Here is a 22,879-nt window from a genome sequence, read left to right as displayed (position 1 = left end):
CACTAATATTCTTTTTTTGCGTCAGCATGCCATTGTGTGTTTTTTAAACTTCCACAGTTAGTAGTGTTATATCTCCATTCACTTTTAGATCTATGTAAGTTCTTCACTTAAATGTCTAGTTTGTTACATCCATCTAACCTTTGTAACGTTCACCTCAGCTACAAAATAGCAATTCCCCAAATAGAATTGAATAACTCTGTAATCTCTCATACTCGGTACACACAGGAAACTTTATATGCACATTTAAGTTCAACACTAGATGCATATGGCAACTGATGTGTCTCAATCTTTTTAGTTGGCTTTAAACTATGAAACCTTCATTATTGAATTATGGTGCTTTGATACCTTGATATGTGCAATGATTTTCTTTTTTTACATTGTTTCACCTACAGAGTCCCCTGAGGAAGGGACTACATGTCCGGAAATGCATTGGGCAAACCACCATCAATCGCCATCAACAGTATATTCATGTCAATAATATTGATGTTATGATCTGTGAATAGATTATGTAGAATTAGTCATGAAGAAATGATTTTTTCCTTGAATGAAATGTGAACACAAATGAGATAAAAAAGAAAATAGAAGCATTATCAAAGGATATTGAAAGAATATAAGCTTCGATAAACCAAACTTGATTTGTAGAGTGTAATTATTTTTGTTGGATTTTTGTCAAATATTTATGTGAGAAGTTTGAAATAGATTCACTCCAGCTATGGGCTAGGTCCAGGCCGTGAAAGAGTATCTCGCACCAATATCTAGTGATTGAGGTCCATCACGCTGACCAAGATGTATTGCTGGTTAGTATAAAAATCAAAGTTCAGTACCTTGGTAGGTTGAGATCACGCTGGTAGTCCCCAGAAACCGATAGTTTCTCATCAGGCTGAGATGCAATTGACTTGATACCTCAGCGTCTAGCCTAGATAGGCTACTTTGCCATTTTGCGATCGGGACGCCAGGGAGTTGTCACGGTGTTTCTTTTAATTCAGCCTCTCAGAAATACAAATTAATGCATGCCACGGGGGCAGGTGATCACCCGGATTTGTAATCCAACGTTGTCTCGCCTATCGTCCTGCTCAGTTGGGTTAACATTGTTTCATTTCACTCCATGCCGGGTGGAGAGACAGAGTTAGTCATGCACTCTGCCGTCCATGCCGTTTTTATATACAGAATGAGAACCAAGCAACATCTGTCTCACAGGTGAGCTTCCGTTCATACTGGTCCTGAAGGCAAATTCAGGCTTTCCTGAATAAATCAATCTATTTACTCTTGCCAACTGCTTTTAATACATGTGGTCAGTGCTCAATTTGTAAACAAAAAGTGCAAGGGACCTTTTTGCGAGGTCACTGCAGTCTGCACCCCCACTGCCCCTGCTAACTCTGTCAGTGACAGTGCCAACACAATTACTAACCATCACACTCCTACAAGTGTGACAATTCAGACTATTCCAAGCCACCCAAAGTTATAATAATGATGTGGGAGTACAGTAGTATTCCTTTTTATTGTATATTGACTTATTAAACACTGTTGTTGTGCTCATCCCTAAATTAGACAGACATCGCAACCATGTGGTAGATTATCAGTAGAGCCAGTGCTGGCAAATAAGTGAGGGCGCCGAGCACAGGAAACCACCAGCTTAAATGAAGTACTGCATGTGCTCTACAAATATTTTGTGGAAAAATCTATTAAGAATATTCATGTTTTAAAATGTTGCAAATAAAAGAAAAATAGGAGGTAATCCTGACCTAAGTTTGCTTCTACATCATTGGATTAAAATAACTTTTAAAGGAGTCTACTACTCATTAACATCAGTCTTCTACATGGGTGATAAATGTAAAACATATTAATGTACTCCCTTAGGTCATTGTATAGTTAGTCATTTCCGTAAGCGATTTCTTCTTTGCTGTGTAAGTTTTGTCTGCATTGAAAGAGTATTCATATGATTTCCCCTTTAAACTTTGATTGGAGCCATCTCCCATTAAAATGACCTTGTTATGTTGTATATTGCAATTGACCCCTTTAATTCCAATCTTTTTGTAGTGCATTTCTTTTTCATTCTAAATATATCTTTCAGCCGCATTTCCTCTGTATACATGTCCTGCAACAAATGTGGGCAGATGTGCGAATATCTGGTCCGAAAATGCTGGTCATAAATTTTAAGAACCAACCTATGTACTTGCAATCTGTTTCACCTCATGAATATTAATGAGGTATGTCACACTTTGACTTTTTATGATTGGATGCTTTCACAGGGAAGGAGGCCTGCTGAGGCCAGCTGACTAACATGTCTGTGACTGCCTTTCAATGAAGTAAACTTCCTTCCTTCCTACTTTAAATGAAATAGGACTGCATTAAAAAGGAAAATTGAAATTTGTTTTTTCTTTAAGAGTAGGCAGGGGTCTCCTGGACAACTGTCTTGTCTTCTGCAAACCTTTTTTTTTACAACCTTAAAGGGGAAGGGCCTCAAGGAGAACCCTTCCCTTATGCGACTGTTAACTGTAATATTTAACTGAGCAACCCCACCATGTTATGATAGAAGTAGAATACATTTCTATTTTGCCTCACGCACAACGTAAAACTTGACTGAGCATTTAAATGAATGCCTTGTGAGTTTTGAGTTGGTTTAACCATCAGCAGCCAGCGTCGAATATCCCTTAACATCTTTATCAGTGATTAATCCTGTCTTTCACCACTATACTGCATGGACAGCTCCCCTCTTTTTCCTCCTATTCATCTTCTTATAACGCTTTAATATTTTCAATGCTTTTATGAGTGTACAAGCCATTCTGTTTTTAAATAAAGATTAAAAGTTATTCTGAATACCTCATTCTTCACTGCGCTCTCTTCCTTGTTGATGCTTCCACAGTGATATTTGCGTTTATGATACTAATCAATTATTTATGCAATTATATAATACGGGTTCCTGGCTAAGATGAAGTACCTTAGTCTTATCTTTAACGTTCTCCAGGTCTCAACCCTGTTGCTCTCAAGCCGATTAAGTTTTTCCTTAGTATATATTCATTACTGAATTTACAAATGACAGGAGAAGTGCTAATTTGGTCCCCCACTGGAAACCACACCGGGTTAACCAGCATAGGCAAATGGTCACTACCTACCCATGCTTGCCCCTCAAAGGGCCTCATTTATGAAAAGTGACGCATCGCTGCGTGAAAACAGCGATGCGTCACTTTTCACTGCGCACTCCTTGCGACATTCCTGATGCGTCATATTTAATGTATGAGGCATCATGTCACAAGGAGTTACAGATACTTCAGTATTTCTGACGTATCTGTAAGCGCAAAAGTGACGCATTGCTGGAGTGTGTCACAAAAGTGACGCAACTCCAGCAATGCGTCCTTTCACATGGGGAAAGCCCCATGTGAAAGGGCTTGTGTCAGTCTTACGCCTGCTGTGAGGCAGGCGCAAGATTTTGAAGCAAGAGCGTCCTAAAAGTGACGCAGTGAAATCTCATAGATTTCACTGCGCCACTATTAGGAGGCTTTTTGCGGGGGAACGCCCCCTCTGCATACATTATACCTGACGCAGGTATAATGTGGCGCAGGGGTTTGAAAAGTGACGCATCTACCTAGATGCGTCACTTTTTAAATATGGCGCAACGAGGCGCATTTTTTACACCGCTGGTGCGTCACAAAAAGTGACGCACCGGCGGGCAAAACTGACGCAAGGCCTCATAAATAAGGGCCTAAGTCTTTTGCTAATGGTGAAAAAAGTTCAGCTATTTATCAAAATATATTCAATGGGATATGTTTATTGTCCTCTACAGAATGAGTGTTTAAAATGATGCTTCAGCATCAACAAGGGAACAAAGCATAAGGTCATTTTCGTAATTCTACTCTTCTTACATCTGATGCAGTTATTATAAATTGGGGTTTGCAGTCTATAATAATGCAAACTCGTCACGCTATCGATGAACTTCATAATTTCAGCTTCTCTACTTTTTGCATTAACATCTCCTCCTAATACATTGGAAACCTGAATTAGAGAATCTCATTTTGTTCCAATTGTGTAAGGATTGAAATGAGGACATAATAGTCCTAAAATATATATTATTACATTCAAAGGTGTTGAGGGAATGATTAAACTTCACAACTTCCAAGACGTTTTCCACTTCTGTGTCACATTACACCTAATAAAGACCAAAGTTTGTCCTTGTTGGAAGGATCAAGGGATTGAAGGATGCCATCAATCAAGCATGTTTTGGGTACCACACGCCTGGAAAAACGTGCACGTCTCTTTCTTTAGAGTCAAACTTCTAGCTTTGATTCTAAGAACTTCCCACAATATTTCTAGGTGGTTTTCTTGGTATTGAGGAAAAAAAAGAACATTTTCTTGGAAAGCTCAGGGCCGCTTCATTTCTTGGACTAAAGTGTTATGAAAAACACCACAAGTGGCATTGTTGCCAAAGGGCAAGCGTCAGGCACTGGATGCTGAGCTGGGCGTGACGGATGGCACAAGGTCACGCGACTCCTTGTGAAGCGCTAGTTTATGATGTGCGGCAGTCAAATGCAAAGAAGAGAACACTACGGCGTCCCCCAAGTTAGTTCCCATCTCATGAATGTGGGGCAAAGGCTGGCTTTCTGCAACTACTTGTTGGTTCAGATGATACATTTCTGAGTACTACTGCTCTTTGTACCTACTCGATCACTTTGTGAATCTGCCCCAAAGCGTCCTGCTTTCCTACAGTAAAAGTGGGATGAGGGTACAGTCCATCTATTTGTATGAATTCTAAGTGAATTCTCCCTGAATATTCCAATTGAAGTCCTATTTTGAATGTTTTGCTTTTAATTGACAAAGACTTGCAAGAGTATGTAGACCAGTTCCACTTTACGTACTACAGAGTGTTTTTGTGAATAGACCCAAGTACCTATTACATGTTTGGTAACACCATTTTATGAAATAAAGGGGCCTTTTTACAAGCCCCTTGCTCCTCCGGTTCGTCACTTTTCCCTATATTAAAAGAGTTGCACCGGCGGCAGACGGGGCTTGTAAATAAGCCCCATAGTGCTGCAGAAAGAAATATAGTGAGTGCTTTACTGTAGCCTGTTTGAGAGCTGTGCATCTGTTAAAACTGACAAATGTTTAAGCTGTCAAATAGGATCTGATGAGGTAGTTTACTTTTGTGGCCCTATTAACTGGGTCAGTCAGTCGGAGAAGTTACAAGAGACAACAAGTATCTTGCTGTGGGTCCAACCAGCAATGAAGACCATGATGTTGTATGGTACCTCCCTTGCCATCCGTGCTCCATGATACAGCTGTGGCATTTGTAATATCTATGTGACACTTATTTTTACATTCATCATTTATTGTGTAACCCACTTAAGCAGTTCTTAACACATGTTTCAGGCCAGCCATTTTGCAGCCCGTGTGAAATTGTAAACTGCCAATTCAACCTGGCAAAATAAGCCCCTTGGCAGACCTAAAATTTCCTTTTTAATACATATAAATCACCCTTATGGGAGGCCCTACACACTCCCTAGGGCACGGTGCAGTGTATTTAAAATGCTGGACATGTACTTTTAAGTTTGACATTTTCTGGAAGCAAAACATTTCAAACTTGATTTTCCCTGCAGTGAGCCCTAACATTGGGATGCTGTATTACATTTAATAAGTGATGACTTTTGTTAGGGAGCAGGTAGGAATACAATGCTTAGTGTCTAAGGGATTGACATTTTAAATCCTTGATAATGGTAAAGTCAGACCTTAAGTCACACTGCTGAAAATGCCAGGAATTTATATGTCCTAACCATTCGGTGCCTGCAGCCTGTTCCTGGGTCCCTTAATTAGATGTAGTTGGGTGTTGTCAGGATGGGCCATGCTAGCAGGATGGGGAGGAAAAGCTATGCTAGCAGGATAGGGAGGAAAAGCTATGCGCAGCCCCACTTATAATTCCAAGGAGCTGCCTCAGCTCATACATAAAGAAATTCACACTAGCCTTTTGTGACTCCAGTCAATCTAGGACTAGAGAAGGGAAGCAGAAAATTCCAGATGCTTCTGTGGGGGACAATTTTAGAAGCTTCTTCCACTTCAAAGCTGACAGCAGGTATAAAATTACATCACTGACATAATATTTCTACCTATAATATCGAAACACAAAAATATCACAAATCAAATATCGATTACAAAAATATCAACTTTCTAAAAGTAACTATAAAATGCAGAAATATCAAGAACACAAATGTTGTTGTCAAAAATATTGATATCAAAAAGAAAATCTTGGAAACAAAAATATCATCACTTTTAAATAAACATATACTATATCAGAATTATTGTATCCAATAATATTGACTAAACGATTATTGGCAAAATAATTAAATAATTATTAAGCAACATATAAAAACACTTTTACATAAAACAATTACTTTAAAAAATACTGTTATATACATATTTAAATTATGCAAAAATATATTACATCAACAAAATATACTCACCCCAAATAATCTATATATAAAATATTAACAATACAACCCCCCAACAAAAATCACTATTGACTGCAAGCATATAAACACAACCTAAATGTTAGGAAATACTTATATAAATTAATGTATATACAAATATATTAAATCATATATCATAAATCAAATATAAAACCTAAATTAGCGTTTGTTATAGAACGACTCAACTGAAAAACACATTAAAACTAAACTAAGTCAACCAATAAAATACAACTAGAACCATCACTCCTACCAAACTCCACACCATCTATCACACCTCTGGTGAACGCATACTCTTTACAATTAGGAAATTATTTGTCCTTGTGCTTTGGCAATTGCAAATAGGTAATCCCTATTTACGACTCCCTAAATCGTGGTCACAGCTTTTGATTTCCACTGGGTTGAAATCACAAATTGCGTCCAAGATTTGGCCTGTGTACATAGGAAAAGGCCATTTAGAATTTCTTAACTGAAATAACGATTCAGCCCGTTAAATGCTAAATGGCTTCGTACATCTGATCCTAAATATACAGACTTGGCTATACAAAACTTTCACCTAAAGCTCAACCCCCAAAAAACGGAACTACCATTCTTCTCCCCCCCAAAAAAACCCTTTTCAATTCAAGAATGGCTCAAGAATCTGGATGCTCCCTCAATATCTGTTCTCTCTCAATATCTGACTCCGTAAAGTCTTTCTATCACTCAGAAAGTCTTTCATACAAAAAACCAAAATACCTTGAAACCAAAATTTTGAGAGCAGGTCACTGAAAGCTCCAACTCTCTTCATCTCATACCTCTCAATTTGAAGAATTCCTGGCACGCTCCTTCTCAGGCTAGGCTCCTAGGATCTGGAACTCACCCACCAAATATCTCCACTGCAACCCTTCCATTCCCTGCTTCAAATAGGACCTCACATTTCTGCAGCTCAACAACTACTTAAACACTTGCACACACTGAAATACAGTTCCCTACCTACTTCAACCGATCCTACAAGGCCGTTCTGACTCATTTAGTCTCCCATCTGTCTCAGCAACATTACCTTAATGCTGTACTGTTATATACCTTTGGTGACTATCTTCCAATATCGCAATGATGTGTGGTTTCTTACTACTTTTATGACTGACCTGACCCACATGAATCTCCTTATATTTATTTTGAGTAAACGTATTCTCTTAGTATGTAAAGCACTTGGATACCTTCATGTCTCATTAGCACTATATCAAACTCAAAAATAAATAAAATTAAACAAACAAATAATGAAATCAACAATATAAATCCACACTAATATTAAATAACTAAATATTTCAAAAACTAAAAGCTGTAAGACAAATAAACTCTGGTATATTCTCTCATCAGACCATTAAAGAAAAAATATATACAAATCAACCACTACTTAGCCGGGGAAGGAAAACCTATTTTTAAACTAAAAACAGAACTGGTATTACCTTTAAAAACTTAAAATAGCAAATAAATACTTACACACTCTCCAACTTCAATTTCTTAAAATAGACTTCCTAAAAGAAAAAATATATGACTTCAAAACTGTTAACTTGCCAGAAAATAACAAGAATAACAAACCAGGAAAATATATTGAAAAAATAATTCATTGAAATGATAAACCCTCCATAATAATGTGTAAAAATAAACCTAACAAGCTCAACCTCTACAAGCAACCAACAAATTAACGTTTAAAATAAAACATGTTTTTTTCACCCAATGAAAAAGCTACAAAGCCATGTGAAACATCTAAACACAACATACACTTGTATGTATGTTGTGTTTAGGTGTAAATATGCAACTACTTCTATTATGTATACTTAATAGAAGTAGTTGCATTTTTTACAAGTGTATAACAAATATGCACACGTTAACATATAATATATATTTAAACTATTACGTTATTTTCACATTTAATGACTGAGTTACCAAATGTATCACTTCACAGAAAGGAAATCTGTTGCTAAATCATATGGGCTACACCTACAGCCAAGAAAGTGCATAATCAGAAAATATAAACTGCAAATATGATAAATAATATTAAAACTATGGGAGGGCAACTACAAAAGATAATGTAATTCATGTAAGGGAGCATATCCATCCCCCAAATGTGGCATACATAGTAAGAGAATGATTGCAGTAATAAGAGAGGCAAACACTAGCTCCCAGGAACCACCAAGCAGAATCCTGAAAGATATACTAACGAAAGTCCTCTAACATATAACAGGAGAACAACCACACATATCTACTTTCAAAAGTTTAATTGCATGAACTAAAAAAGTCACCAGTGATACCCCACCTGCCCCTAGAATATAGTATACTAAGACATATGCATACCTGAACATTGAACAATAACACATCGTGAGTATCCTTTCCTTTCACATGAGAACCTAAATAATGAGAAACAAATCCTAATATTCTCTACAGCAAGACAACTTAATAAAACTTAGCCAATGTCAACCCTGGATGATTGATGAAACCTTCAAAATGTATCCCAAATCATTCATTCAGATATACATCATACATAGTGTTGGACCCGGCCCTTTTGGCAGGTTCACCCTGAAACTTTTTGCTTTTGCCTAGCCTGTTTCTGTAACCTGGTGTTGGTGATTTTAGGTCTCTGCGCACTTTTTCACTGTGGTCCAGTGTAAAGTGTGTGCGCTCTCTGTGTGTGTGGTGAGAGTGACCTGTCCTCCCATAGAAATGCATGGGGAATATGTGTGACCATGGTAGTTCCTGATGTGTGGGGAGTGCAGGGTCGAGTTTGGTATGTGCGAACTCGTGGGAGTGAATGCTGTGCAATGATGTATGCGGCATGAATGTGTCTAGTGTGGAAGTGCCACTTCTAGAAGATGACATGTTAGTGTAATTTGTGTCTGGCGTGTGATTGGCTGGAGCTGGCTGGTGAGCCTGGTTCCAGGAGTCAGGATGGGTCTGCCCCGGTGGTGAATGGATAGATTAGCATGCTGATGTGAGGGAGGGGTACACCTGGGACCTGAATAGGGCTGGGTTTTCCCTCCACAATGCTGGCTCCCCCCCCCCCCCCTGTGGTGCATCTGATGTCCCTAACCTGGCCAGTGAAAGGAGTTCTCCATAACCAGTTATAGCTGGTTCTCACATTGCCTGAACCCTGCTAGACAAAGGATTTTCAGTATAAAAAGGGTCCTGTGACACTCTGAAAATGTTCTTGTTTCTGACTCGAATCTACCAGGGGCGTGCTGCTGCTTGGGCCACGGGAAAGCTTGCCTCCCTGGGCCCTGCCCAGCCCCTGGATGCCTTGACTTGCTGGAGAAATTCCTTGGAGCGCTTTATTCTTTTCTGGAACCTTACTGGCTGCTTTTGCCCTTGCCAGAACCAACAGCAGCCTTCCTGCGCCTTATTTTTGAACTGGGCATGCTTTTTATGTACTTATGTACTTTCCCTAGAGAAGGGAGGGCCTGGGGGCTGAGCAGTGCGGCGCTGCAGCCCATATCGAGGGAAACCCCCTCGTAAGGATTCCCCCTGTGGCCCTTGATAGCAGGAGCCTACCCTGCATTAGGCCCCCTTTATATTTCTAATTACGGGTGCCACCCCGTTTATTTAATTATTTTTACAATCGAGGGTGCCCACCCCTCATTATTGTTCCCGGGAAATCACCGCCGCGGCACCGAGGGGAATGCCGCCAAACCCGGATGTCCGTCCCGCGCCCGCCTGACTCGGGGCGGGGCCTGGCGAGCATGATTTCCGCTTCCCCCTTGCCTGGGGGAAGCCTGTGGCCGTTTTGCCGGTCTCCCGTGTGAAGAGGCAGACCAGAGATGCTGCCCACCACGCCGAAAGTGAGAGCCCCCGAAAATAGGTGGGGGCTCACCCGCAGGTCCCCGTGGTATCTGCCACAGGCAGCAAGGACCGGGTGAAAGTGCCGGCGTGAGCGGTGGTATGGGGCTCCCATGTAGAGGGAGAGTCCCGCGCACACCACCGCCTGAAGGAGCTGCTCCACCGCGAGTGAAGGAGGAGCCCCCGCCAGGACAACAGCCCAGTGAGTAAAAAGGGCTGGGGCTGTTGTTGGTGCTGGAGAGAGGCACAATGACAAGGGTGTAGGTAGGGTGGCCCAAATGGCAGTGGGCCGCCCCACGTTTTAACAGAGCCTCAGAGGGCTCCAATGACCGGGCATTCCTTTTGTTGAAGAGGGCACCCAGAGGGGGTCCCCAGGCCCCGTGGTCCCGTGCTGCCCATGATGGGCATTTCATCCCTCAAGCGGCCCCTTCTTGGAGCGGGCCACTCCCACGTATTGGGGACATTGGTGTTAGGACCCCAGGTTTGTCCCAGAGCCTGTGCGTGCCCCCTCCGGGGGCATATTTTGTGTAGAGCCCCGTGAAGGCTCCAACGTGGGCTATATTTCTTTGAAGGGCCCAGGTTCTTGCCCCCATGTTTTGCCTCATTATGATTATAGAGCCTAGAGGGCTCCGAGGTGCACAGTGGATTTCAGAGCCAGATGGCTCCAACAGTTGGCGCAGTCCTGTTCTAGGGTCAGTGAGGACCCTGTTGCAGTTTTGTTGTTTCCCAGCTGCCCAGCAATTAGTGGGCAGAAACACTGTTTAGGTGCCAAGGGAGAGAGAGTCCTTGTGAGGGACAGAGATGGCACAGAGGTGCCAGGCCTTCTACAGCTGCGCAGCACTTAGTGCCACCTGCAACGTTAAGGCCCTGTTTATGTCATCAGCTGCCCAGCAATTAGTGGGCAGCTGCAAGGTTTAGGTTTGCGCCGGTGGCGCACCCCTGACTGGCGCTGCGTGGCAGCGCGCCCTGACATTCTGGACACAGGGCAATTGAGCCCCTTCTTGGGATGGCCAGTTGGCCAGGAGGCTGGTATGTGGGTACAGCGCAAGGCCCTAAGGTGATTTTTGCGCAATGTGATTTTACTATGTTTATGATGGTAATTGCCTAGTGTGATTTTTTCGCAATGTGATGTTACTATGATTGTGAGGTGTTTTTACCTATGTAGGTTTATGTTAGTAAGAGTTTACTTCACTGTGAGTTATGCCCCTAAATGTGATTTATTCTTAGGAGGCAGAGTCTAATGTGTTTAAACTAGTGAGGAGATTGCCTTCTGTATTTTTACTGGTTAGGCCTAAACGTGATTGCTGAGTAATGTGCTTTGCCTTTATGCTTGTGTTAGACTTCTAAAGGTGCTCATGCTTAGAAGTTTGCTTTGCCTAGTATGTTATACTAGAGAGGTTATGTGTCCATGCGTGATCTAGGCCTATGGTTATTAGTATTGCGTAGTGTGTACCTACCTGTTAACCGTGGTTACTGGTTGTGACCTATAATTGTTATTTTGTGCTACACTTATTCTAAGCTCCAGAAGTGCTATTTCTGCTAAGTGTTGATTCTGACAGTGGCTCATGTGGCCCTGCCCTGGTGTAAATAATCCCTTGTAAATATTGCCTGTGCCAGTTGGCACCATGTATATTGTGTGATTACTATCTGATTTGTTTTGATAATACAAAAGTTATTTTATATAACCTTATGCGGAGTTCCTTTTGTGGTGTGCCTAGGATGTTGTTGCTGTTGTGTGCGTGTGCAAATGCTTTACACATTGCCTCCGGGATAAGCCTGTCTGCTCGTGCCAAGCTACCAGGGGGGTGAGCAGGGGTTATCTTGGCGTGTGACTCCCTGGCCCTGACTAGAATGGTGGTTTCTGCCTGGTTTTGGCGTAAGCCTTAGCCAACCAGAAATCCCAGTTCTAACATATACTTATATTGGTATATACTTATATGTGTATGTACTGTGTGGGCTCTGGAGATCAGCCCGAGGTCATGTCTGCTTCCGCGTAGGACATTTTCTTCGTTCAACTGCATCTATTTAACTGTCTTGATAGAAAACGACCAGTAAATTTGAATTTGAATTTTAAAATATTTATAAAGCGCTCGACTACCAAGCGGTTTCTTGGCGCTAAAGGTCAGTAATATACCAGAATTGCTTTTTGCTTGTTCAGCTGCCTCTATATAACTTTATTGATAGAAAACACAGAGCAGAGGTCAGTAAAATACCAGAATCACTTTAGCATTCTCGAGATTCTAGTCCATAGAAATTGTCGTCCAAGAGCACCTGTAGACAATCATTTTTTTTCAAATCTTGTATTTTCAGTGATATGACCCCTGAAGACCCTAATTTTATATTAAAAACAGAAGTTTGTACTATACTATTTTCCGCTGAAAGGCAATATTTCTCTCCATGTGTTCCCATACCTGGCATGTCATGCAGTTTGGTGCCTACTTTCCCTCCATGTTAAAGAACAGTAGATGTGTCAGCACCCAGGCTAATGTGCTGCATAGCTAAATACAGATAAGGTCCCAAAGACGAGACCGATTGCATTGCAAATGCTTGTTATTGTTGTGCCTGATGTTTGTCATTTTCTGTGATTCTGTCTATTTTTGCCCTTTTTGCTTGTTGTTGTGCCTGTGCCCTTTGTTTTTGTCCTCCGTGCCTGCATTTGTCGCCCTTTTCCCGCTGCTGCTGCCCCGCAGCCTTTCCCCCCTGATGTTCCCACCTCCCAGCTGCTCTTTCCTCCCCCAAACTTATTGATTGGCAGCAGCTGTGCGCAGTGGGTGCATTGCTGGCGTACCAAAGGCAAGCCCGTCTGCGCCCGTCTGTGATCTGACCGCGACCAGTTCCAGAGACCCTGTATCTCCAAACACCCACCACTACGACTCAGCTGCCCTCCTCGCAATCAATCTCGGAATGAACAACAACTGCCAGCTGTCTACTCCAAACGCCTCCCATGGCCAGTTCTCCAAAGATCAGGCACAACAATAACAAGCATTTTGCAAACCTTCAACACCCTCTGCACCCCCATGGCAACCGCCCCACACCGGACGCCAGCACCCCTAAAGCCCTGTGTGCATCCTCCTCAACATGCGGTCCCTGCACAGACACGATGTAGAGATCTGGGACCTCATTTACACCCAGGTGCCAGATGTTGCTTTCCCTCATGGAAAGGTCGACCAACCCCACCTCCATCGCGACATCTCCACCGCCATCCCCAACGAATACAATATCCAGAGAAAGGACTGCAACAACTGGCCGGGAGGAGGACTTGCCACTGTGCACCAGAGCTCTCTCCGACTCACCACCTCCAGCACGAGCAACAGCCCGTCCACCATCAAACACCTCCATTCCTGATCCAGACCAGCCCCAGAATGACCCTACGTTGCACCCTGGCCTACAGACCTCCCAGGCCCGAACCGCGTTAACCACCACCATTGCCGACCTCATTGTGCCCCACACCATCTCCTCCATGGACTACCTACTGTTCAGAGACCTCAACTTCTATCTTGACAACCTCAGCGACCCCAACTTTGCCACCCTCCTGGACAACCTTGCTTACCTCGGACTGAAACAACTCATCTACATCCCCACCCACAAATGCAGGACACATCCTCATCCCAATCTTCACAGGAGGTAACAACATCCACTTCAGCCACACCACGCAACCCCCCTGGACAGACCACTACTGCGTACAATTCAGCGTAGACAAACCAACCGCCCCCAAACCTGCACCCTGCTCGCTACGAAGAAACTAGAGCAAGGTCACAGATGAGCCAACCTCGCAGCCAAAGAATTTTCACAGATGGATTGCCAACTGTGCAGATGCTCCTCCGCAACCCAGACAGACAGTGCACCAGAAAGTCCACCTGGTTCACCGCCGACCTCCAGGAATCCAGTCACACCTACAGACTTCTCGAGAATAATTGGAAAAACAGCAAATACCTGTTAGACCGCACCACAGACAAGAACACCATGACAGAAATACTACCAACTCATTAGATCCACCAAAAGGACTTTCATCCAGAACAAGATCATCGCCAACTCCAGCAACTCCAAGTAATCTTCAGCATCATCCAATAAATTCCCCAAACCAATCAGCGAAACCATGGACATTACCCCCTCCCAATACCTCTGAGAAAAGCTCGGCTCCTACTTACATTTGAAAATCAAGTCCCTCTATGACAACTTCAATGATCAGACACCTGACTCCCAAACCAGTCCCTACTCCAGAAATACCAGCCATCCCACCATCTCCTCCAGGACCCCAGTCACCACCGAAGACACCGCATCAACAATGCAAAACATTCACTCAGGAGCCCCACAGACCCCGCCCCTTCACATCTTCTACAGAGCCTCCACCACCATCGCACCGGAACTATGCCACACCATCGTAGCCACCTTCAAAACCGGCACTTTCCCCGATGACTGGAAATGTGCAGAAGTCAAGCCCCTACTCAAGAAACCCTCAGGGGATCCAACGAACCTCAATAACTTCCGAACCATCTCGTTCTCCCCTTCACAGCCAAAGTCACTGAGAAGACCGTCAATGTCCAACTAATGAAATTCATTGAAGGGAACTCCATCATTGACCCCTCCCAATCCAGATTCTGCTGCAACCACAGCACCAAGACGGAGCTACTCGCTGCTACAGATGACATCTGCACGCTCCTCAACCAATGCCACTCCACAGCTTTGATCCTACTTGACCTCTCTGCAGCCTTCAATACTGTCTCCCACCACACTCTCACCGCCATACTCCGTGATGCCGGCATACAAGGAACATCCCCACCCTTCCTCTCTGAACCCACAGAGATCAACTGTGGAGTACTTCAAGGATCCTCGCTCAGCCCTATGCTCTTCAAAATCTACATGGCTCCCTGCCACCATCATCAAACAGCATAGATTCAGCATAGTATCCTACGCCGACGACACCCAACTCATCCTCTCCTTTACCAAGGACCCCATCACCACCAGACTCAGCTTCCAGGAAATAATGCAGGACGTCGCATCCTGGAAGAGCGGCAGCTGCCTAAAGCAGTCTGGCAGTGTGAGTGGACTGTCACTTGGCTGGCAGTGTGCGTGGACTGTCACTTGGCTGGTGATGTGCTTGGATGATGCTTGGCTGGGGGTGTGTGTAGATGGCACTTGGTAGGTGGTGTGCATGGATGGCGCTTAGCTGATGTTATGTGTGGATGTCGCTTGGCTGGCGGTGTGCCTTGTGTGGCTCCTCCAGTGTTTTATTACACAAAATCCACTGCAAACCTCAAATCTAGCTAACAATTCACACTGATCTCACATTTCAGTGTGTAACATTTGTTGTATCATTGCGCCAGCACAAATTTGTCTCCTGAAAAAAATAATGCCTCATTTAAGTGAGTGCCCAAAGCAGAGAACCTAAAAACTTATAAATGAAAAACTGTGGAAGAATCAAAGTTGGTCCAGAAGAGCAGTTTTTTCAGATATTTTTAGGCTGTCACTGCTTTGGGCACCCACACAAGTGAGGTATAATTTTTATCGAGAGACTGAGAGGAATGCTGGGCAGTGTGAAATTAGTAATCAACGCATCAGCACAAATTTCCTACAATCCAGCGTTCTCCTTGGTCTCATGATGAAAATGATACCTCACTTTTTTGGGTTTCCAATGCAGAATCGAATAAAAACTTATGTTAAAAAATATAGCACTTAGAGCTCACTGTGCTATCCCTTCAATAGCTATCTTTCTCAAGAGCAGGCCCTTAGTCACCCACACAAGTGAGGCATTAATTTACTCGGGGGACCAAGGGGAGCCCTGGGCGGTAGGAAATGTGTGCTGGTGTGGTGACGCCAGACAGAAATATGAAGAAAATATGATTTTCTTTTAGCTAAATTTGAGGTTTACTAGTGAATCCGGGTAAGAAAACGATGGGGGATTCACACAAGTGACACTCCCTGGACTCCCCCGGTTGTCCAGTTTTCAGAAAGGTCTGGGTTTGGTTGGTTTCCCTAGATGGCCGCCTAGCCTGAGACTAAACGCGCATGTACCCGCCTTACAAAACCAGGTCGTTTTTTAATGCATAATTTTGATGTCTCCACAATATGTTTGGGCCCTTCCCTGTTGCGGGTTCTTGGCCCACCCACACAAGTGAGGTACAGTTTTTATCGGAAGACCTGGGGGAATGGTGTTGGCCTGTTGATCCCACAACTTTACCTCACAGAAATGTGAGAAATGTTTTATTTTTCAATCTAAATTTGATGTTTCGATAGGATTCTGGGTAAGAAAATATTGGGGAATCCATGCAAGCTACACCTCCCTGGACTTTTATGGGTGTCTAGTTTTCAGATATGTCTAGGTTGGGTAGGTTCCTCTAGATGGTCATCAAGCCTGGGACCAAAACCATATTGTCAGGTTTCGTGATAAATAATTTTGATGTCTCCACAAAACGTTTTGGGACATTTCCTGTTGCAGGCACTAGGCCTACTTACACAAGTGAGGTACCATTTTTATATGAGGATTTGGAGGAATTTTAGGTGGGTGTAAATGTGTGGCTCCCCGTAGATTCCAGAAGTTTTCATCACAGAAATTTGAGGAAAATGAGTTTTTTGGACAAGGTTTGAGGGTTGCAAGGGGTTTTGGTGAGAGCTGCACAAGTCACCCCATCCTGGATTTCTCTCGGTGTCTAGTTCTCAAAAATGTACAGGTTTGCTTGGTTTTTCTAGGTTTCGGCTGAGCTAGGGCTCAAAATCCACAGCTAGACACATTGCAAAAAAAAGGCAGTTTTCACTGGAAAAATTGGATGTGTCTATATTCTGTTTTGGGCCGTTTCCTGTCACGGGCACTCAGCCTACCCACACAAGTGAGGTACCATTTTTATTGGGAGACTTAGGGAAATGCTCAGTCGGTAGAAGTTTGTGTATCCTCACAGATTCCAGAACATTCTATCACATAAATGTGAGGGATTTTTTTTGTACAAAGTTTGAGGTTTGCAAGGGATTCTGGGAACCAGACCTTGGTGGGAGCCACACAAGTTACCCCAGCCTAGATTCCCCTGGGTGTCTAGTTTTCACAAATGTATTGGTTTGCTAGGTTACTCTAGGGGCCGGATGAGCTAGGTCCCAAAATCCAGAGCTATGCATATTGCAAAAAAGGGTCCCTGTTGTGTTTTGCGCTGTTTCTTGTCACTGGCACTAAGTCTACCCACACAAGTGAGGTACCATTTTTATCGGCAGACTTGGGGAAATGCTGGGTGGACGTTTGTTGTTCGCTCCAGATTTCAGATCTTTCCATCACAGAAATATGACGAAAATGTGTTTTTTTACAAAGTATGAGATTTGCAAGAGATTCTGGGTAACAGAACCTGAAAAGAGTCCCCCCATCCTGTATTCCTTTGGGTGTCTAGTTTTGAAAAAAGTACAGTTTTTCCAGGTTTCCTTAGGTTACGGCTGACCTAGTGCCCAAAATCCAGAGTTAGGCACATTGCGAAATAAGGATCACTTTTTATTGAAAAAAGTGGTGTCCACAAAGCGTTTGGGCAGTGTCCTGTTGCAGAGACTAGGCCTAGCCACGCAAGTAAGGTACTATTTTTATCTGAAGGCTTATGCAAACACAGAATAGTAGACCAAGTGTATTTGTTTTCTATGCACTTCCGCCTTCAAAATGTAAGACAGTGTGAAAAAAAGAAGAAATTTGTATCAATACCCTCTAATTCACATGGTAATATAGCTACCCACAAATTCAAAGATGCACAAATAACCACTTCTTCTAAAATCCATTTCTTGTCCCAATTTCCGAAATACACAGGTTTTCTGATACCGATGATTCACTCTTTATATTTTACCAAATGAATTACTGTATACCCAGTACACAATGAAAAAACTTTGCAAGCTGCAACCCAGTTAATGGCTCTGGGTACCTCAGGTTTTTGGTAAACCTACAAGCCTAATATAACCCTACAATCAGAAGGGTCCCATGATTATAATGGTATATAGCTTTCAAAAATCTACCATAGTTTGAAGAAGTTGCTTGTGAAATGCAGGGACACATAGCTGTTTTTTAAAACTACATTTCAATACTTTTATATTTCATCTTTTACTTTCCATAGGAAAACCTTGAAGATTCTACACATATGACCTATTTTCTGAATTCAGAATTGTATCTACTTTTCAGAAATGTATAGTTTTCCATGATTCATTATTGGTGTCTTACCCATTTTTACCACTAACTGGAAGGAGGTTGAAAGGAGAAAAAATAGGACAAAAATGCTCTGTCCAAGTAAAAGGCCAACCTGTGTGGAAAATGTTGGTTTTCTGACAAAACTCTGCCTGTTCCTGAAAGCTGGGAAGAAGGTGATTTTAGATCCATAAACCCTGTATTGATACTATTTGCAGGGAAGAAACCAGACGCTTTCTTCTGCAGCACGTTTATCCTATTTTTCCACAAAACACAAATGATGAAATTTGGTGTGGATACTTTGTGTGGACAAAGATCTATGGGGCGTAAGCGTGAACTATCCCAAATAGTCAAAAAAGGGTGTGGCTCAGAGGGGGAGTCCTGGCAGCCAAAGGGTTAATGTGAAGGTTGTGTGATTTTGTTTACACTTCCGTTGACAGTATTTGTTTTATTACAAAATAAAACATAATATGTAAATAATACTTTTGAAATGCATTAATAACATTATTTTTTAAACCAATAGGCAAAATTATTGTAAATAAGAAAACATTTGACATGTTGTTGTAAGATATGTAAAGAAACCAGATACATTTTTGACTAAACATGAATTTTTGTCGTGTATCTAAAAAGAAATTTGTACATTTTTTCAAATGCTGTGAATTTTTTTTATGCAGGTATATGAACCCTGGGAGAGTGAGGAGACAACAGCCTGAGGTGTCAAACTTGTGGCAGCACTTTCTTACTGTGGCAACAGGATCTAATACGCTGTGGCATTATTAGATGAAATGGCAAAATCAACTTCCAGTGGTGTGCTACAAGAAGTTCTTTCTTCGAAGATGAGACATATCAACTGCTTCATCCAGTTTTCACGACATGAGGATTCTGCAAATGTTAAGGGCAATTTCTGTGGTTTGGGGACCTACTACATGTAGTTGGAACAATTGTTGGCACAGCTATTGCCTTAGTGCCACTACAAGCGAGGGAACAAGTCTACTGCAATTGGAAGTCCTTCCATTCAATCAATGTGCAAGTTGTCTGCTTACCTGATTTGTACATCACAAGTGTCTTGATCAACCCATGATTCCTTTGTACTACGAAAAAGTAGCATACCCCTGCACATTTCTCAACTTGGACCTGAGAGGGCTTTTCTTGTTGTAAGTACAATCTGACATAATACTGTTTGGGTAATTTCAAGGTGAATAATATGGAATTGTGTTACATATCTTGGCTCTTCTCTTTTTTGACCATTTAGGAAACTTAGCTTCTCCTAACTTCCCATGGTTTTTGGCACTGCTAAGGTATCCACCAACGCCAGGGAAAGTCTCTTTCAATGAGGCTCATGGAAGAACATGACGGCTAGTAGAGCGGGCTTTCAGGGTCTTTGAGACTGGATTTTGCTGTCTGGACAAGAGTCCTCCTCAACTCACATGTTTAAGTGCTTCTGTTGTAGATCATAAAGCGCCGGGACACTCCCCGGAGCAGCCAAGCGCTATATAAAACACCACCTAACATTAACATTAACATAAGTGTGCCAAATCACCATGGCCTGCTGCATGCTGCACAACACAGTCCTGCGACGGAACATCCCTTACATCGCAAAGGCGAGTGGTGAAGAGGAAGGAATTGAGTTCCTTCAGGATGTCATCCACTAATTCTGCACATGAGTGTTAGTATCTCTTTACATGTTATGACATTAACTGGTAAACCAACTAGTGAAGTCATGAGGAAAAAAGTATTTTCTGGACATTTTTTGTAGGAAGGACAAGTTCAGGGGAATCTGGGCCACAGGTCTTTGTTGATCAAAGGTTTGACACATGTATATTGTTTATCTCTGTATTTTTGAAAATATGTCCTCAAAAAGATGACTTTGTAATGTGTCTTGTTTATTATGTTTCATTTCTCATCTTTTTGTTTACATCTGTTTTAGGTTTCTTCACCATGTCTTTTGGACATTTCAAAGTTGTGACATTTGCAGTTAAATGGTGCGGTTTTGAAGTACAAATGGACCATGGGTTGATCCTGGGAAAAACACACAGAGACTATGGGTGTACATATCTTCTACCAAGACAACTTTCACAATGATTGAATGAAAGTTTTGAAGATTTCATTGGACTAATTTTCTGTTGTGTGTTGGCACTAAAGCAATATGTGTGCCTTCAATTCTCCATCCACAGGTGATACTGGAGCCAAAGCATACTAATCTGCCTTCACATTGGATAAATCCTCATTTAGTGTAAAGTGTATGAAGCTGTTGATTGGTCCCATAATTGTAGAATAAACCTCTTGTAGTTCACCAAGTAAACATGGTTGTGACAAACCACCAGATACTGGCACAGTGTATTGTAATGATCCATTCTGCACAACGTGTAGTACTGCCATGATTTTGTCTATTGGCGTTATTCATGTAGGATTCCATCTGATGACATCAATCTATAATAATTAGGTTATTAGTCAGATTGTTTTCGTTGTATCCCCTTCTTCCATGGTGGCAAGGTCTGGACTTGCCAATGTGAAAATGCCACTGAGAATTTGTGTTATGTATGGATTGTTATGTTTGTGAACATGTTGACAGACAGATCTTTGCCAAATGTGATAAATTACTAGTTGCTCAGTTATTGATATTTGTATTTTGTTGCCATGGTTGAGAACTTGGGAGAAGCAGTACCTACTTGCAATTCATTAATGATTACACAATCAGTTGCTTTTTGACATTGTACATTTTTGATGGAAAGACTTTGTGAGTTTTAATTCTATTAAACAAAGACTAATGAACTAAAACAGGATGAGAATGAAAATTGCAAACCAAAAAATAAAAAATCAGTTGAAGTGCAAAAATTGTTTGAAGTCCGATGTTCAAAATACAACTGGCATCAGAAAGGTGAATGTGCCCAAAAAATAGTCCACAGAGTAAATGGTAGTCCCAAACTGGCGGAATTTAGGCTTGGCGTCTCTTGCTGGTAGTAGTAGAGGTCTTACTGTCCTCTCGTTCTGGTAGTCTCGATGGACGTTCCCTCCTACAGAGAAGAGGAATCGGCAGTTGCAGGGACTGGGTTGGGTGCTGGTATTTCTTCTTGTGGTAGGGACATCCTTTCTGGGGCTGTGGCAGATGTACTTGGGCCACATGTTGTAGGACCAGAGAAAGGGGTAGATGGTACTGGAAAAGCTTAGCACATATATGTGTGTGAATGATATGCAACACTTCAGACAGGGATCCCAAATTGGAGTTGAGATTCTCCATCTATACATTGTGCTCCCTCTGCAACTTCTTCATGTCCTAGAGCTCTCTGACTGATGCAGCTCTTGTGACTGTGGGGGGATTCCAAGAATTGGTGGCCCTTACCTATTATACCCAGTGGCTTTAACCGAGTGTGCCTCATCCCACAGGTTCCTAGTTGAACTTTAGGTGGTGGTGGTTGTATCGACTGACCAGTAGCCAGGACTAGAGGGTACATGATTCTGGTGATGTTGCTAGGAAGTAGGAAGTGGGCGTGTCCATGGCCTGAGATGTGGTAACAGCTGGAGTGGTAGGTGTAGGTGTGAGCTGAGTGAGACTCACTGGAGCCGCCTACCAGGCACACCAGATGGGCCATCCAACTCCTCATCATCCAGACTTGCAGGAGTGGAGTCCCAACAGAAGACTTGTTCCTGGTGTGGTGTGAAGGTTTCCTCAGTTGCAGGTGTTTGTCCACGTACCTTCAGTGTTGGGCCCATTATGAATGAAATTAAACAATTATTAAAAGTCTGGATTATGAATGTGTTTGAAGCTAATAAAGTAGCAACCTACGAGGAAAAACATATTTAACATTATGATTGTACGTTTCAGTGGTGTTTTATCAGAGACAATGTAAATCAGACACAGAAGTAAATCAGAAAAGCAGGTAAAAGATGATCTGAAATGACAAAAAAGAATTAATTAGAAAGTGTACATTAAATACACCAAACATTCCAAAGAACACAGTCAAGGGGAGACATTTGAAATCAGCCATTCCAAGGCATAGCATGCAAAACACCTGACTCTTATACAAAATAGAATTATACAACATTCATCATATTCATCATATTTGCATTATATTTCCAGAGTCAATTAAAGAAAAGACCATTCAGATTCTGTATCAAATGGGCATACTATACAATTTTGAAGTCAACAACCTTTGCTTTGTGACATACCTGACATTAGTTCTATAGCATAACAGGGATATGATAACATAGCAATTTAAACCTAACAACATTTCTAAATTTAGCACAGACTATTGATTGATAAATACATTACACCTTAACACATGTGGAAATGTAGAAAAAAAGAGAATGAGCAAGATAACTTTGCAATCTTACTTTCACAAAACCGAAACAAAGCCTCGTGGTAGTTGTAGTCATTTCAATTCAATATTAATAGCACTTGCAAAATTTAAAGCTAAATGTAGATAGTGAAAAAATGCAGTTTAAAAAGAGAGGCATTTAGTATAAAAGACTGTAATTCGGTATA

General features: G+C 42.1%; 1 pseudogene; it reads right to left on the bottom strand.

The window, feature by feature from the left end:
- Window positions 1–410: 410 nt before the first annotated feature.
- The window catches only part of LOC147729172 (WD repeat, SAM and U-box domain-containing protein 1-like), a 70,540-nt pseudogene continuing 48,071 nt past the window's right edge, over window positions 411–22,879 (bottom strand).

This window comes from Lissotriton vulgaris, chromosome 2_2, assembly GCF_964263255.1.
Source record: "Lissotriton vulgaris chromosome 2_2, aLisVul1.2, whole genome shotgun sequence".
Lineage (NCBI taxonomy): Eukaryota > Metazoa > Chordata > Amphibia > Caudata > Salamandridae > Lissotriton > Lissotriton vulgaris.
This window is presented reverse-complemented; position numbering and strand designations above follow the sequence as displayed.